Genomic DNA, 16621 nt, shown 5'->3' on the forward strand with positions numbered 1-16621 from the left:
TCCACACAATTTAAAATGAAATCCTGGAAACACACGAGGCCAGAGCATCTCCAAATACCCGTGACTAGGGCCATAATGAATGAAAAAAGGACTTGCAGAGCCAAAGAATCTGTTTTCAACAGGAGCCAAGGTATCTGGCCTTCAGATGATGATGTGACTGCACAAAATTTTTACAGGTGTCCTGTAAAGATGTTTAATTGCACTATATTATCCAACCACTAGATGTCTGCATACTATAGAGCTCTAGGCACGGTTTGTTCCCCAGCATAAAAGCCAAACAAAGAAAATTCGTATCTGCAGATGTCTCTCTCTGTATCATAATGTAGCATCTGTTTTTTCTGACCTATGCCCCTTGTTTGAGGAGGGGGGGTCTGTGGGCAAAGAGATACTCTGCAAGAAAAATTACACGTATGAAAATTGAGGCTGGTTTCTATTAAAAATGGAAAGAAAACTGTAGATTAAGCCATTTATCGAGATCACATCTACTCAGACAAAATTCACAAATAAATGCCGGAAATCAAATCCAAATTGCCACTACCTAAGTCATCACGAATTCCAATTAAGCAGGTCATGTGGTGCCACGAAGCAGCATGCAACAAAGACAGTGGCAAGTCAGGCAATGTCCCTGGGAGTACGGGTGGCTACGGTCAGTCCTGCGGCCCCAGCGGGTGCTCGGCACACGCGTGGCTCAGGGCACTTGCTCTCCCGGCATCACCGCAGTTGCATCGGAGATCTCTGCGGCATTGGGTCTGGTGGCAGCAGAGCCACCAGTGGCGTTGAGAAGCACCACGAGTCCCCGTCCTTGTTTGCCTCCAACTCTTCAGGGAGTCCCACTGTTTTTTGCTGCTTCTTACTTGCAAAATGGAGCTCATCTGTTTGATTTTAATGCAACCAGTGCTATTAGGAAACGCAAAGCTGAAAGCTGCAAGCATTGTGAGCCCAGGTATAGTCCCCAACGGCTTCCTTCATAATAATAAAGATAAGGTAATAATTTATTATGTTAAAGCAATGTACACATCTTTCCTGAACAATAGGACAACCCAGCCTAATTGTGCACTGCATGGGCAGTTGTTGACATACCTGTTTGGCATAAACACTTTTCTCACAGGATTTGCCCAAGGCACAATGATCGGCAGCCCTTCCTAGGTGCTCGCTGTGCTGAAATGCCAAGTATGGGATGGGGAAAAAAAAAATCCTACACTTTCAGGCCCTTTGCCACTGCCTGGAAAGCAAGTATTGCTTGAGTTTAGCCACCCAGCTTCAGAGGTCCCTGTTATCTGTGTTCACAGTCTGGGAATAAGTGAAGTTTGTGAAGTTTTGTGAAAATTACTGGCTTACGCAAGGCAGTACCTGCAGTGCCTCAAAGGAGTACCACTATAGAGGCAGATTAACTGTGTCCTGTAACCTTAAATTTGAACCCTTCCTCCTCCCTCCAAGGCCTTTTGACACCTGTATCATGTTGCTTTTGTTTGCTTGCTCCAAGATACAGCCTTCTCTTGCTTCTCCTGATCGGATGTCTTCCCTTGCTGGTGTGCATTCTTTCCCAAATGTATTTACTAGTGGGTGGCTGCAAAGCACAGCTCCTTTTGTGTGCTACTGGATATTATAGTATTTACCCTTTCCCAAAAGGATTTGAGTGGTATATTATGTTCAGGCTTTCCCTGCTTCTTTACATCTCTTGGTTAGTTAATCAAGTAACAGTTCTTAAATCCGGTTTCTCATTAACAAAATTGAATCTAATATTGAGGATTCATTCTCATTTTAGAGTTGATTACCATAATTGTGGTTAGTGTTCCATTACAATTAACTTTGTTTTTAATCACTAAAAGGCTGACAAGCTCATTTCACACCCTTTTCATTTGGTAAATGCAGAGAATGAAGATCCGATTGGTGTCTTGCAGTTATGAGCTGCAGAAACTTTCTTTCACTGTCCATAACAGTGAGTGTCAAATTCGGGAAGCTGAGGGACAGAGTTACAAGGACATTTTTCTGTTTTTAAGAAGTGGAGCTGTAACCGATAGTTTGCTGTTGCCACTTTCTTTGAATTAGAGCAGAATTCTATTGCCGTTTATGTGAATGCTAAACTGTGTCATTCATTGCATTTCTGCACAGTAACACCTTTTTTTTTTAATTCACAAAAAACCTGAAATTATTTTTGGCAGATGATTTGTCTTGAGAGAAGAGCCTGCAGTGTGTATAATCTTGGGGTCTCAAAAGTAAGGAGCCAGTGAAGCCCTTGGAAGATGGGTCTTTGTTTGACCTCCAAGGAAAGTGCCCTTTTTGACATTTCTAGTATTTTTCTGAACCAGAATGAAATTTGAATTGTCAGAATACCCCAAATTATTGAGATTTCAAATTTCAACCAGTTTTAGTCATGCTCTAAAGGACTTTTGTTATATCAGCTAAATTTCTCTTTTCATTTAGCCTCCAGCTCCCTTCTGGACCAACCTGCATTCTACTTCTGTTTTGTTAAGTAACTGTTCTTATTTCTCAGGGAGAGAGAGAGAAAAAAGGAATGCTTTTTGAGAAAGTATCTGGCAGTTGTCCTGTAAATGAAGAGAGTGGTAATGTGTGGTTACAGTACTATGTCTAAGTAGGAGAGACTTTGTGATCTTGAATACACACCTCCTCTTGTCAATTAGCCAGTTAGAAAAGAGCAATCTCATATTACTTTGTTAATCTTTTCATATAGAAAGACATCTAGTTATGCATAGATGAGATTGCTTTTACAGTTTTTAAATAATGCTGCTTTCCCACCAATTTCTAAGAAGGAAGAATCCAAATAGTTTCAATTTTGGCAAGCTTATTAGGCAACAAGAGACCAGGTGATGAGATTCCCCTCACTTTCCTTATGCCTGTCCCTTTCCCTAGCAGCCAGAAGAAGGAGAGAACAAAATCCAAGCATGGTCTCCTTCACAACAATGAATTCCAGCTGACATTTTAGCTGTGATGGACATCTACGTGCAGGGGTACAGCCGTTGTCACCCAAAATGAAGCAGTTGCACCTGTAAGAGGAGGACATTTAGCTAGAGGAAGGAAAGGAGTTAGAAATCTGTCAAGTCTAAATCTGCTCTCAAGAGTTTTTCAGTTACTAATTTAATGAGATCATGTGGTATTTTTTATCTTCTTAGTCTCTCAAATTGTCTTTCATTAGATTTTAATGAGATTTTCTTCATCTCCTCCAGATAGAGTCCTCCCATTTTATCGGTGCATTCTTCCTGTTTGTTTCCAGCTGTACAGCCTTACGTTCAGAGCTGTAGTAAAAATGTATTCAAGTCCATATGTGCAATCCAGACTGCTTCACCAAAGTGACTTGCAATTACTTACGATCAACCAACATTAAAGCGGAAAGGTTCACTCTATTTGGCCTGGTCTTCATAAAATAGGCCACAGATTTTCACCCAGTAATTCCGTTATCAAGTCGAGAAGCTTGCATTGACCTTCTGCCTAGTCTTGAATTACCTTTAATCCGTATTCTCAATGCTTTACATCTCGTACTATGTGTAACCATATCTGCATTACATGCAGTTTTGTGCATGGTTTTCACATCTTTTGTTTCACGTGCTTTTTTTTTTTTTTTTTTCCTTTTTAAGTCAGATCTCATTCTTTTTTGCTCATCAGCTTTCCTCTAGCTTTTATACTTTCTACTTTCTTCCTAGATTCTTTCTGTCACATACCATTTCTGTCAACAGGGTGCACGCAGGCTGAGCTTCCACAGCATAAGATCTGTGTGCTCCTGGATCATCCCGTGGTACAAATCCGATCTGAATGAGGCATGGGCATATTTCTGATGAATTAGCCAGAGTACAGGGAATGGATATATGCCAGGCTTTATCCCAACTATGGGTAAACAGATGATGTGTATTCGGCATAAAATTAGAGTGGGCAGGATGAGCTAAAAACTGATCTGTCAAGACAGATTGAAGTTATACTAAGAATTCAAAATATTTGGAACAAATTTGAACTGACAGACTGAAGTTGTTTTAGTATTTTGTGTCATATGGCCACAGGGTTTTTGATCTTGTAATAAGCATCTTAAAACAGGTTTACCATCTCGTCTAACTACAGCCTCAGTAACACCAATGTCAGCAAAGTAATAAACTTCCTGATATTAACTCCAGAAAGAACCCTTCGGGTAAATTCACCTGATCTCTGAACGATCCGGAGAGCAGAATTTCCTTCATTAATCCACATTGTGTTCAATAACCTCCCATCGTTCTTTAATATCAAGGCCCCATGATAGAAAATATGTGAAGCATCTAGTAATACAGTGTTGTTTGGCCAATACAGTCAACACATCATTTAGGCAGCACGTGTCTGGGATTTGTACCGTGAGTCACTCTTTCACTCTGAAACTTGGCAAACTTCTTTTTGCTTAGAAAGAGCCATCCTCAACCTGAGTCTTGGCGCTCCCGGAGCCCCCTCCTTTCAGAGGATATTTAGCCCAGCACACTGATCCATAGTGTGCTGTAGGGAGAGGCTGGTGAGACAAACTTGCCCTAGGACGTTGCTCCCAGGTGCCTTTCAGTTGCTACTTGCAACTCACCCCTTGAGCATAGTACGAGAGGGCTCTGCTGCTCTTTCCCTTCTGGGAAACTGATTTCTAGGAGTCAGGCATAAGGGCACTCTCCTATGGACTGAGGAGGAGAAGTCGCTCATTTGTACCTCGCCAGGAGACAGTACTGTCTCTTCCCTTCTGCCAGCAGAGATGGGGCAGAGCACGTGTGTGCTGCTTGGCTCGGCTCAGCAGCCCTCTGCTTCCCTGACGCTGGCAATCAGATAGCCACCAGCAGAATAGAAAGAGGAGCTTAGGCAAGCACTGGTCTTATCAGGGGGAGGCAGGCATCAGCAGCTGCCCGTGCTCACCCTGTCTGCGAGAGCGCTCCTCTGCCATTGCCGTGCTACAAGCCAAGTGGTGTGGCTGCCAGCATCAGCCTAGCTGGGAGATGGGGGCTGCCGGTGCTGCCTCCCACATCTGGCCGGTGTCTGTAGCTTAGGGTAAGGCACCAGCTGTGGATAAGAGACAGCTGTGGCTGATGGTTGCCACACCGGGTAACTCCATTGCTTGCTGCTTGCCAGCTGAGATCTGCATTTGGCCATTGGAGGCAGCCCACTCTTGCAAGGGGTTAGCAGGCTTAGCATATCCAGGGCTCCTGCCTCAGCCAGACACAAGACGGAGATGCAGTCTAAGAGAGCACCACTGGCCCTGGGCACTGCAAAAGAGAGCAACCTAAGGAAAAGCTCCTCCAGCCCTACCAGGGGAAAGCCAGAATGGATGCTGAACTCTGAACTTTATGAGATAAAAGTTGTCCCTGCTCATTTGTATACCTGCAGATTAGGTATACAATTAGGGGGGCAGTTGAGTGAGAAGATGAGAAGGAAAATAGCCAGGACACAAATCAATCAAAACAAATCCAGAATCTTTCCTGTCACTGCAATCAGTTGATGGGTCTTAAGCGAAGAACTAAAAAAGGGTACTGACCACTTCCGACAGGGACCCAGGAATCTCTTTGTGGGTGCACCGGGAGTGACAAAGATCTTTTTACTTTTAAAAGTTTTTAATAAAATGATAAAATGGGTTATGGGATAATGACATGTAAAAGAATTTATGCACTTCTCGGGAAAAATGTTTGTCCCTTTCTACCCACTTCAGTGCATAAGACCCCTTGATCTGATGGTATAAGGATTGGATTTGGCCAAAGCGTAACATTTTTCTCTGAAAGTGACTGAGTCACCTTTGTAATCTAGTAAATAGTCTGCCTCTGTGCACATTCAGGCATCGCCCGACAGAAATAAGTTTCCACTCTTTCTCACTCCTGTTAGTCCTTCAGCTCCTGCTGCAGGACGAATGGATCTGTTCTCTTTTTCTCACTCACAGATCTCCAGGTTACGTGTTTTTAAACAAGAAATATCTCTTTATTTCCTGTTTTCCAGGTACTGGAGAATCAGTAGGGATGGTCCAAATGCTTCACTTCTTCAAAGCTCTGTTCAGGACCTCTCCCTTACATAGTACCTCAGGCAAATCATCTCTGAGCAGCAGGAGATGGCCTGGAAGCTATTTATTGTCTGCTTATCATGTTTGTTATAAACTTGCACATGTTTTCCTCTTGCCAGAGCTGTAGTAAGACATCCTAGCACCCAGAGCATCTAACAGTTTGCCTTTCTAATAATGCGGTTTGAATAAATATTTGTTCAAATACTTAAATGCTCAAATAAATAATTATATATTAGAGATGCAGGCACTATTTATTGATTGTTCACAGCAAGTTACTACAAAATGGCATTGGTTCTGCCTAGCCATGTAGTCAGTTTCTTGAAAAAGGGATTGCTGGTGTGGCTGGAAATGGACGAGCTCAAAGATACCTGCAGTCAGATCACCTCTGCTTTGGGAGGGAAAGGCAGAGCCACTCCAGTGGCCCTGACAGGCCTTTTGGAGGTCTGAATTTCAATTCTGGATCCAGGCACTCAGGTCTTGAGCTGGAAGGACTTAATGAAAGCGCATGATCCTTCCTGGGTCACTGAAGGAGGGTTGTAAAGGGGTAGCCAAAATAATGATTCATCCTCCTTCCTATGGGCCCTACTTAGATGAAGTCCTATGGGGCACCTTCAAGCAGGCTTGACAGTAGCATTTGCTCCCAGAGGAGGTCTCCCCTTGCCATACATGAGCCTGTTGCTGGTGTAAAAACACAGGGATGTTGAGCTGTACTGTCTAGTCCTATCCCAGAACTGAGGCAAGGGTGGCTGATGTCTATTTGTATAACTTTCTTTAGAGAGCTTCCCATGTGAGCCTTCCCTGTCTCCTTAGAAAGCTCTTCCTCTGGGCTAGCCACACTCAGCTTCAGCAACCGTGTCCCCCCTACCTTGCCCCCATCCTTCTTGGGTCCTTCAGGGTATGGACATGGTAGTGCAGCAGGGCACTATGAGAACTGGGGGCCCCGCAGGGTGGCAGGGCAGGGACTGTGTCCTGATTTTGGGAGGGATAGAGTTAATGTTCCTTCTAGTAGCTGGTGTAGTGTTATGTTTTAGATTCAGTATGAGAAGAATGTTGATAACACAATAATGTTTTAAGTTGTTGCTAAGTAGTGTTTATACTAAGTGCAGGATTTTTCAACTTCTCATGCCCAGCCAGCAAGAAGGCTGGAGGGGCAAAAGAGATTGGGAGGGGACACAGCCAGGGCAGCTGACCCAAACTGGACAAAGGCATATTCCATACCATGTGATGTCATGCCCAGTATATAAACTGGGGGAAGTTGGCCTGGGGAGGATCATTGCTTCGGAACTAACTGGGCATCGGTCAGCGAGTGGTGATCAATTGCATTGTGCATCAATTGGTTTGTATATTCCAATCCTTTTATTATTATTGTCATTTTATATTACTGTTTTTATTATCATTATTAGTTTCTTCCTTTCTGTTCTATTAAACTGTTCTTATCTCAGCCGACGAGTTTTACCTTTTTCCTTCCAATTTTTTCCCCCATCCCCCTGGATGGGGGGGCAGTGAGTGAGTGGCTGCATGGTGCTTAGTTGCTGGCTGGGGTTAAGCCACGAAATCCTGGCAGCCCGTCTTGCCCTACCACCTCAGCCAGGAGCAGCCAGGGGCATCGGGGCAGCCCCTGTCCTGGCATCAGGCACCTCCCTGGGGACAGGAACAGGAACAGGCCTGGCAGTGCCCTCAGGCAGAGGCACAGAAATTTGTCTTGTTCTTAACAGTCTGTTACCTACCTCAAGGCTGTGGTCTCATCTGCCAACAGTCTTCTCCTCTGAAGAAAGCCTGGTGCCCACCTCCGCTATTTTCTGCACCAGGCACTTTTCTTCGTTTTGTTTAGTCTGTAATATCTGTGGTACAGAGAAGCCACCATCCCACCTGAGGACTGCGGTGCTAGTGACGACCAGATGCTACCAACCCCACCTGGCACCACCTCCTGGTGGTTCCTGATGCCCCTCTTTCCTGTCCTGTCTGCCTCCCTCCCGGGGTGAGCCCCGGGAGGACAGAAATTCACCCTCAGCACAATCCACTCTCCCCGACTGAGAAATCTGCACAGTTTAATTTCATGGCCCTTGTCAACCTGTCTTGGGAAGAAAGCAGCTGATTAAGTAGTAACTAATCCCCTTTCACTGTTAGAGTGAAAAGTAGTACAGTAAAACATTTTGTATGTTGCCCATCTCCTGAAGATAAAAGGGTAAAAAAAGAAGAAAAGCAAATAACTGTTTTGCATAAAACAGAAAACCTCCTCATCAGAAAAGGAGCTATTTACACGTGCTCCTCAGATGATCATGTGCTAGCCAATTTTAAATTAGTATCATTTCACACCTATTTCATAGCTCGTTCGTTGTTCCTTGTGCGCTCCTTCGTCATTCCTTGTGCACGTTATTAATCTGTAAGTGACGTTGTCCTGCTCGCTGGTTTCCAATGGTGAGGAGGAGCAGTGCCTGGGCTGCCTGGGAAGAAGAACCAGGGAGAGGTGAGGGAACTTCACGGTGCTGGTTCTCAATGGCCAGGCTGCCACCTTCTGCTCAGTCAAGCTTGTCCTTCCTAGGGGAAAACTGCTTCAATAATCCTTACTTTGTCCTGTTTGCATTAAATAAAGAGAGCTGGAAGTATGTTCTCATCTCTATTACCTCCCTCCCTGGTATGGGATTTTTGCCATCTGTGCCTGCCCTGAGTGCCAGTGCTTCAAAAGGGCTGCTGCGGTTTCCTTAGGTGTGAGGGGTACTCCAGGGAAAATGAACCACAACCAAGACCTACACAACTTCGCTTCTGTTCCATAAAAATGTAGCAGTTGGAGGTGGCAGGATGGCATGGAGGGATGCAAACGAAGAGCTGTGGTGTGATCGTGCCATCAGCCCTCTGAACTCGTGTGGTGGACAGCCCTGTGGCTGGCAGCCCATCCTGGGGCAGCCCATCCTGAGATGGAAGTGGTCTTCTGCTCCCCAATGGCTCCTCCTGGGCACTCTGGTGCACCAGGTCTCCTCTGCCTAAGCGGGGAAAAGGCGGCTCTAATACACGAAGACAGAAACTGGAGAGTTGGTTCTTTGCACACCCAGCTGATGTTTCCAAGTGTTGCCACCAGAGGATGCACGAAGCATATTTTTGCTGGATCAACACATACACAGATTAAAATAGCCAGATTTACCAGCAGAGGTAGCATAACTTCTCTATAGACACAGGAAATTTCAGTGTAAACAACAGTTCATGAAAAAGAGAATACATAGAGAGAGGCAAGGAAGTTATGCACTGTATTTTCTGATACATTTATCCCACCAGCTCTTGAATCATTAACATATTAAATGGTAACTGCATTTCTGTTTTCTTTAATACATAGCTAATACTGGGAATATTTAAGCTAGGCCAATTCCAGCCTTTAATGCAGCTTCTTGCAAAGACAGCAGCCATTTTGATGGTTGAATATTTTTCATTGCAGTAATTCATCTTCTAGATCTGGGATAGTCAGCAGTTTAGGCACTGGGCAGGATAAAGAGTGTTCAAAGAGACAACGGCTACTAGACTGAGGCACTGATTCAAAAGCTTTTTGAAAAATGGTTGGTACAAAAAGGAATGGTAGGAGCATCAACTGTAGATAATAAGACACCATTTAAAATTGGTGTTTTAGAGAAAGATCTGCAATCTTCTCAAAGAGAAATGTCAAAGGTTACTCAGTGGTTACATCCTGTATCAACAAGAAACTATACACTTTTAACTGAAAAAAATAATCAATCTCCTCCCAGCATTTTCCCCCCTTATTATAGGCACTGAATATTTCTAGGGAGCCACAGGCCTACTTCAAAATATACATTCTGAAAATGTATAATGTAGGAAAACATTCAGGAATACATATTCTGCATTAATTGTTTTCAGACTTCATTAATGGTCTGACTCTGACGATTCAGTGTCTGGTTCAGTGGCAAAACACCCCACTCAGTGCAACAGGATCAAGCCTTTAAAAAAATATTTTTAAATGAATTATTTGCCATTGCACCCTGAAATGAAAATGACTCTTTACAGGAGTTTTATCTTCCGTGGATAAACTGAGTTATGTGGTTGTGATCCCTTCCCAGAACTGACTATGACTAGCTAACTTGTTTATGTCTCTGTGTTTGTTTAGGCACACAGTCTCATCCAATAGCTCAGAAGTTATTAACTTTCTAAAACAACCTGTTTACTCAGTACACGTCTTCTCTGTATTATGATAAACAAACATGAAATCAGATGGATTAAGGAAAGACTTTCTGGTCTATGTTGAAGTCTGCAGAGAACAGTTATTCTGGATATATGGTAAATTACAGTTATTGTTTATTTGAATGGGCTTGTCAGTACAAAAATTAGCAGAATAATTTTCCTTCAGTTACAGTGCTCACAATATCTGCAATTGCTGTAGTAGAAAGCAGTGGATGAACAGATTAATCTTCCATATTGTAAATACAATCAGGTTCTTTCAGCTGGCAGTGTACTAGGGTTCATTCAGTTATCGGTACTATCACTAGCCACTTAATCCTGTCAATTTGAACCCAGCATGCAAGTGGTAGGAAGCTTGAATGTGGCAGTGAATTTGTTTATTGAGCAGCCAATCATAAAAAGAGTATTTTTGTTACTTCCTAATGGCAAACAAGCAAATCCTGAGTACTTTTTCATACTCTTGTCTTCTCATGGCCAGTGTTAAGTATCTGTCCATGACTGTTGGAGCCCCTGGCAGACCTGTAACACATCAGGTGCCTTGATCACTTCCTCTGAAAGTGGGAAGTCACTTTTCACCCCCTGTCTCTGTGAGAGCAGATAGAGAGGGAATTTGGAGCCCTTGGCAGCGCAAGTCCCTGCTCACACTTTGGCCCATGCAGTTCACAAGCCAGCATCGGAAGCTTCTTATGGTACTTTTTTTGAAAATCCTTAGCTCTAAGAAGTTAAGATATAACATCCCTAGTCTTGACTGCCTTTGAATCTTCTCTGTTTCCTTTATTTGAATAATACAAAAAGAAATCAAACACATCATAGAAGTCTTATACGTATGTATACACAACTGAGCAAGCAAAACCCAGTCAACATCTAAGGCATAAAGGAAGAGCACAGTTCAAATATTAGTATTTTTTTTGTTGTTAGAGCCTGATTGTATCTGTCCTCTCAGAAGCCCATTCACTGGGCTTCTCAGCAGAGATCCCAGCCCACTTGTGTAGAGGGGAAGGTATCCTCTGGATACAGGACCTTCTGTGCCCAGCTGTACCCCAAGTAAGTCCATTACAGCCAGAAACACTGGGGAAGCAGACACCAGAGGCTCCACAGGGCAGCTTGGTGAAGAGATTGCTTCTGAGATCCCTGTTTATGAAGAGACTGGAGAGCCAAGAACACCTGATCTAGCTCAGCCATTCCTTGCGATGAAGTCGTTGCTGTTTGCTGCTACCATGGACCCAGCTGCGCAGTCCCACACCTCCTGAGTCTCCACCTGTGCCTCAAAGCAGCACAACCTCCGGAGGAGCCTTCAAGCAGGACTCAGGAAACCCGCAGCCCCCTCCTTTCTCCTGCTGAACCATACCTACACCCAAAACAGGATCCAATGCATTGTTCTCAGGAGCACCCGGCACATGTCTCTAGCCCTTTCATTATTAGCACAGTGTCCGCAAGGAGGTATTGTCACTTGCACAACTGAAGAGTAGGCAACCCCCCCTAGGATACAATAGGTAGGACAATGCCTAAGAAACTCCATCACTCAGGTAAAAGGTGCCAGAAAGAGCTGGTTAGAGCAGCCTTTCATCCTGGCAACACTTTTAGCTCTGGCGTTTACATACATGCCCCTAAAACTGAATTTCTCTTACAACCGTGATGTCAGAAACCTCCAAAGCATTTTCAGTTAGCTTGTGAGAGCTTTCAGTTGTACTTCACGTGGTCTTCTCCTCTGTAGTGGACATATCTGGAGCCAATTTCTGGTGTGTCGCTTCATCCAAAACCTCACTGTGACCACTAGCACTTCTGAGGCTTCTCAGATGGGTGGCTGACAGGAAGCTGCCCAGTTACATGCGTTTTAACACATCTTTCAGCTGACTCTGAGACCCAAATACAAAATCTGCTAGAACATGCAAGGATGTCATGTGGATTTATGATATTTTCTTGAGGACCCTGAAGCCATAAACCTATGAATGGATTACAATGAGATAAATACAGTATTTTCTTTTGCCAAATGCAATTCTGTCCCGATACTTTTCATTGCATTATTTAATTGAAAACAGCTCCCATTTTGCTCAGCCTAGCAATTTGAAAGTTTAAAAGATAAGCCACATTTCTTTGTTTGAATATACTGTCAAATGCATTTGAAAATAAAATGCTCAATCATGATAATGTTAAGTCTGCTCCTTATGTTTGTAGGTTTAAAATACTAAACCTAATAATACTCCTTTTTTGAAACTGGGCCAATCCTGCTTCACTTGAAGTCAGTGGGAATTTTGCCAATGACTTAAATGAAAGCAAGGTTGGGGCCTATATATTAGCTTCAGGCTTTAGGACTCCACAGGAGCCCAGAACTTCCACATTCTGGAAATTAAATATTTCCAACTGCACTGAGCTGTCTGATTGCAAATTGCTGCCACATCTCCAAAAAAGCATTAAAATAAACACTGACAAAGAGTGAATTATTTTTTTCATATTGCTGCCAGATTCTGAAGTTTTAAAGCAACAGTGATAAACTGGAAATATACCTTTTTCTTCCTGGAACAGTTGCATTTCTTAAAGATACGAGACAATGCCAATCCTGCAGGCAAATACACACGAGGAGAATTGCAAAACACAGGTACCGTCTGCTTGTCTTTAACAAGCCTATGCACAGCCTGGGAGCCCACCTACACAAAGTAACTGGGTAGCAGTAGCTGCTATAGCTACTTCAAAGATTTTTTGAAGAACAGTATCTTTTAACAGATTATTGAAAACTTACGGATACATTTTTGTAGTACTGATCTTTTTTATTTTGACAGAATGGTTCAAAAGGAAGGGTAAGAAAGATTTAAACACCTTTGTTGCCAATTCTATTCAAATTAATTTAATAAACTCTTTTTCAGTTATTATGAAATCCTAATAAATTCAGTAGGCAGATGAAAGATGGACTAGATAAGTTTAAGTTGATGTAGAGAATGAGTAGTCCTTTCAGCACTCAGTTCTTTTGAATGAACAGTCAACATAGCTCATGGAAAATAGTTTCTGCATTTGGACCAGCACTCTATGAAACTCCAAGTTATTTCAACCAATGCTTTAATTATGGCCTGAGAATGCAAGCAAACATGAAGGAAGGCAAGAGAGAGACAGGACCAAACACACTACCTTACTTATTCATCGAATTTAAGATGTCAGTCTCCCTAGACACCAAATTAATCTCCTGGTTTTGGAGAGGCTTCCTCCCTCTCTTCATTTAGTGATCAGAGAGCTCAGAGACAAGCACTGCAGCTCAGGTACAAATCAGGTGCCTCAGTGACACAGTGTCACTATCTCTGTGTGCCTGGTTTCCTAGAACCAGCACACTTACAAGGCTCAAGCTGAGGGTTTATCTGCAAAGGAGTTCAGAAAAATTGTAAAGATCCTTCAGAAATCATAGAATCACAGAAAGGTTTGGGTTGGAAGGACCTTTAAAGATCATCCAATCCACCCCCCCTGCTGTGGATTGTTACATGTCATAAAAATATCATATTTTACTCATGTTTTCTTTTTTGTTCATTATTTCAGCACAGAGGAACACTAGAAGTCATGTTCTGATTGCTGTGACATACCACAGGCTGTGGTCTGTCTCCCTCTGCCCCGCAATCTTGAGGAACTAGTCTATCCACCACTTGAAAAAAAACCCCAACATTTTACAAATAACTGAATAGCTCTGCACCCTTTGCAGGGAAACTTACAGAATTCATCCCCTCCTTTCCTTTACTGACACCACAGTAAGTGGAGCCTGATTTAGCGACTCAGAATATCTACAGATCTAACAGACTCTGAGTACTTCTGAAGAGCAATACCTCCTGAAAACCAACATAAAACGTCTGTGTGGAGTTCTTTCTACAGCAGGATGTGCATTTGCAAGTTCAACTTGAAGCATATTAAAAGTGTTATTATGTCTTTCTATGAATTATATGTATGCAATAACAATTCTTTCTTACTTTGGATGGATGATGGATTTGTTTTATTTCTCTGGGAAAGATGGAGTTTGGGATACAATATAGTGGTTAAATAATCGCCAAGTCACCATAAAGACATTACTCTATCTAATGTGCACAATTGTACATTCAGTCAACTGATGATACAAGCCAAGCAGAACTAATCAAAACATTGAAGGTGGGTGCTTGCTGCCAGCATCTCTCCCGCATTTACCATAAGAGCTATTTACAAACCTAGAATGTGAGCTACTTAACTGTGAGTGAATTGAGTTTTAAAAATAAAATGTAGCTAAAATTAAATAAAAATGTTCACTAAGAAGAGTTAGAGAGTTACAGGCTGGCTACAGATTGGATTTTTGGAAGGCATATCATTCACCAGTGATAATATCTTCACTTTTAGGCTGTTTACTGCACTTCTGAAGCCCACATATCCATTGTTAGAAAGAAATGGATGTTATCACTACAATTCCCAAAATCTTAGAAAACATGGCTGAAAATAACCTCCAGCGGTCATCTGCCCACCTCCCCAACAGTATCAGTTGTACCTAAACCTTTCCTAAGGGAAGTTTACCCAGCCTGCTATCATTTGTCTAATGTTGTAGCCCGAGACCATGTGAGCTAACGCAGATCTCTTCAGCCGATTCCTCCAAGCTGGCACTGGAGGTGAACTCTTTAGGTGATCTTATTAGTTCGAGTGTACAAGCATAAATGTGGTTTTTATGTGTGATATCATCAGGGAATAAAAGGTAAAGGAAATCTGTTAGTGAAATTCACCAAATTAGAAGGATGACTATCAGGGTTAGTTACATCTATTGACCTGTTTTGCTTTTAGTGACAATCTGTTGCCCTTTCATTTTGGGCAGCAATCTACTGATCCCTGGGTTTGTGGCTCTCTGAGGAGGTGGCACATGTTTGTGTACAGTGATGGGGCATGTGGATCTGATGGCACTTGTGCAATACTTCTTGTCACCCTTGGCAGATAGAGCACCTGCAGGTGTTCCCTGCAGGAGATGAGTCTAGGGCACCTAGCTCATCTTAGCGTCACAGGGTTTGATATTTTGTTCTCTGTCAAGTGAGAAATAAAGGCAAAAAGCAGGAATTGGGAATAACAGCCTGGTATTTTTGGCCTGATTCACCGCAGTAACTAAAAGCCTCATAGTTACTTATGCATCTGCCCTCATTGTAGTGAGATGCAAAGATGAGTATCATTGTCTGCATTTGGTATCTGTGGAGCTTGGGTGCCAGGAGACCAAGTGACTTTTGTGAGATCACAAATAACCAAGACTTCTTATAACTTTGGGTTACTGAAACATGTGGATGCCTGCTTGTACACACATGTGAGAGGAGAGTTCTGCTTCTTCATTAGAGGAAATAGTTTCCCTTGGGCTCTGAAAGCAGTGGGTGTTTATTGACCTCCTCAGAAGGGGTCTGATCCTTCAGATCCAATCTGAATGTAGCAGGTAGGTTTTTACTTACTGAATCTTATTTATGTCATTTGTAGAATCTTTACAGAAGATTTCAGATTTGTTACTTCCACCAAGATAATTTCTAGACAATGTGTCATTCTTTCAGAGTTGTCTATTTGTGCTCAGGTGTATAACCTGACCAGTTCTTCACGTATTTATTATCTTCTCACATATGTGACAGCTAGTGTGAAAAAGAAAATAAAGAGACACTTGTGGGTTTTCTTGATTTTTTTGTTGGCAGAAAAGTTTCTTGCAAAAAGTAAATAGAAAAGTTTGATTAAAATTTCTTCCCAACAAATTAAAGCAAACCATTCCTAAGCACAAACTAATTAATAATTCCCTTTAAGTGAATGGATTCCAAAATATATTTCCGATTTTGTCTTAATTACATTAACAGTACCTAACTGGTGTCACAACAGATAATTTGTTTATTCATCAGGCTTATAAGTTTATACAATAAGTTTATACATTCTTCTTATGTGTTCTCTTTTTACTTGAATAGTAGTCTCCTAGTTTGGTTTATTGAGCAATTGCAAACAGCTCATCAAGTTTTATTTCATAGTTACACTTAATGGGATAGATACTTCACTAATGCCACCTCACATTTTCCTCTGAAGACTCCTGTCATTCTACTCATGCATAGAAGCAGAGCTAGTTTTTTTTTAAATGCCCTTACTCTCAATTCATACCCATATTTCTCTAGAGTATAACAAAATTGGCTTCTCAGAGTGAGAGCTAATTAATGTTTTGCACATACCTGTGTGTTGACCTTGGCTGGCCGTCAGATGCCAAACAAACTGCTCAATCTCTTCCTCCTCCTCAGCAGTACAGGGGGAGAAAATACAATGAAAAAGCCCATGGGCTGAGATAAGGACAGGGACATAACTCCCCATTTACTGTCTTGGGGAAAACATACTTGACTTGGGGAAATAATTTGATTTATTGCCAATTAATAACAGAGTAGGATAGTGAGAAATTAAAACAAAACTAAACCCACCTTCCACAAATGCCCCCCGCCCCTGCCCCCACCATCTTCTCAGGCT

This window comes from Aquila chrysaetos, chromosome 4, assembly GCF_900496995.4.
Source record: "Aquila chrysaetos chrysaetos chromosome 4, bAquChr1.4, whole genome shotgun sequence".
Classification (NCBI taxonomy): Eukaryota; Metazoa; Chordata; class Aves; order Accipitriformes; family Accipitridae; genus Aquila; species Aquila chrysaetos.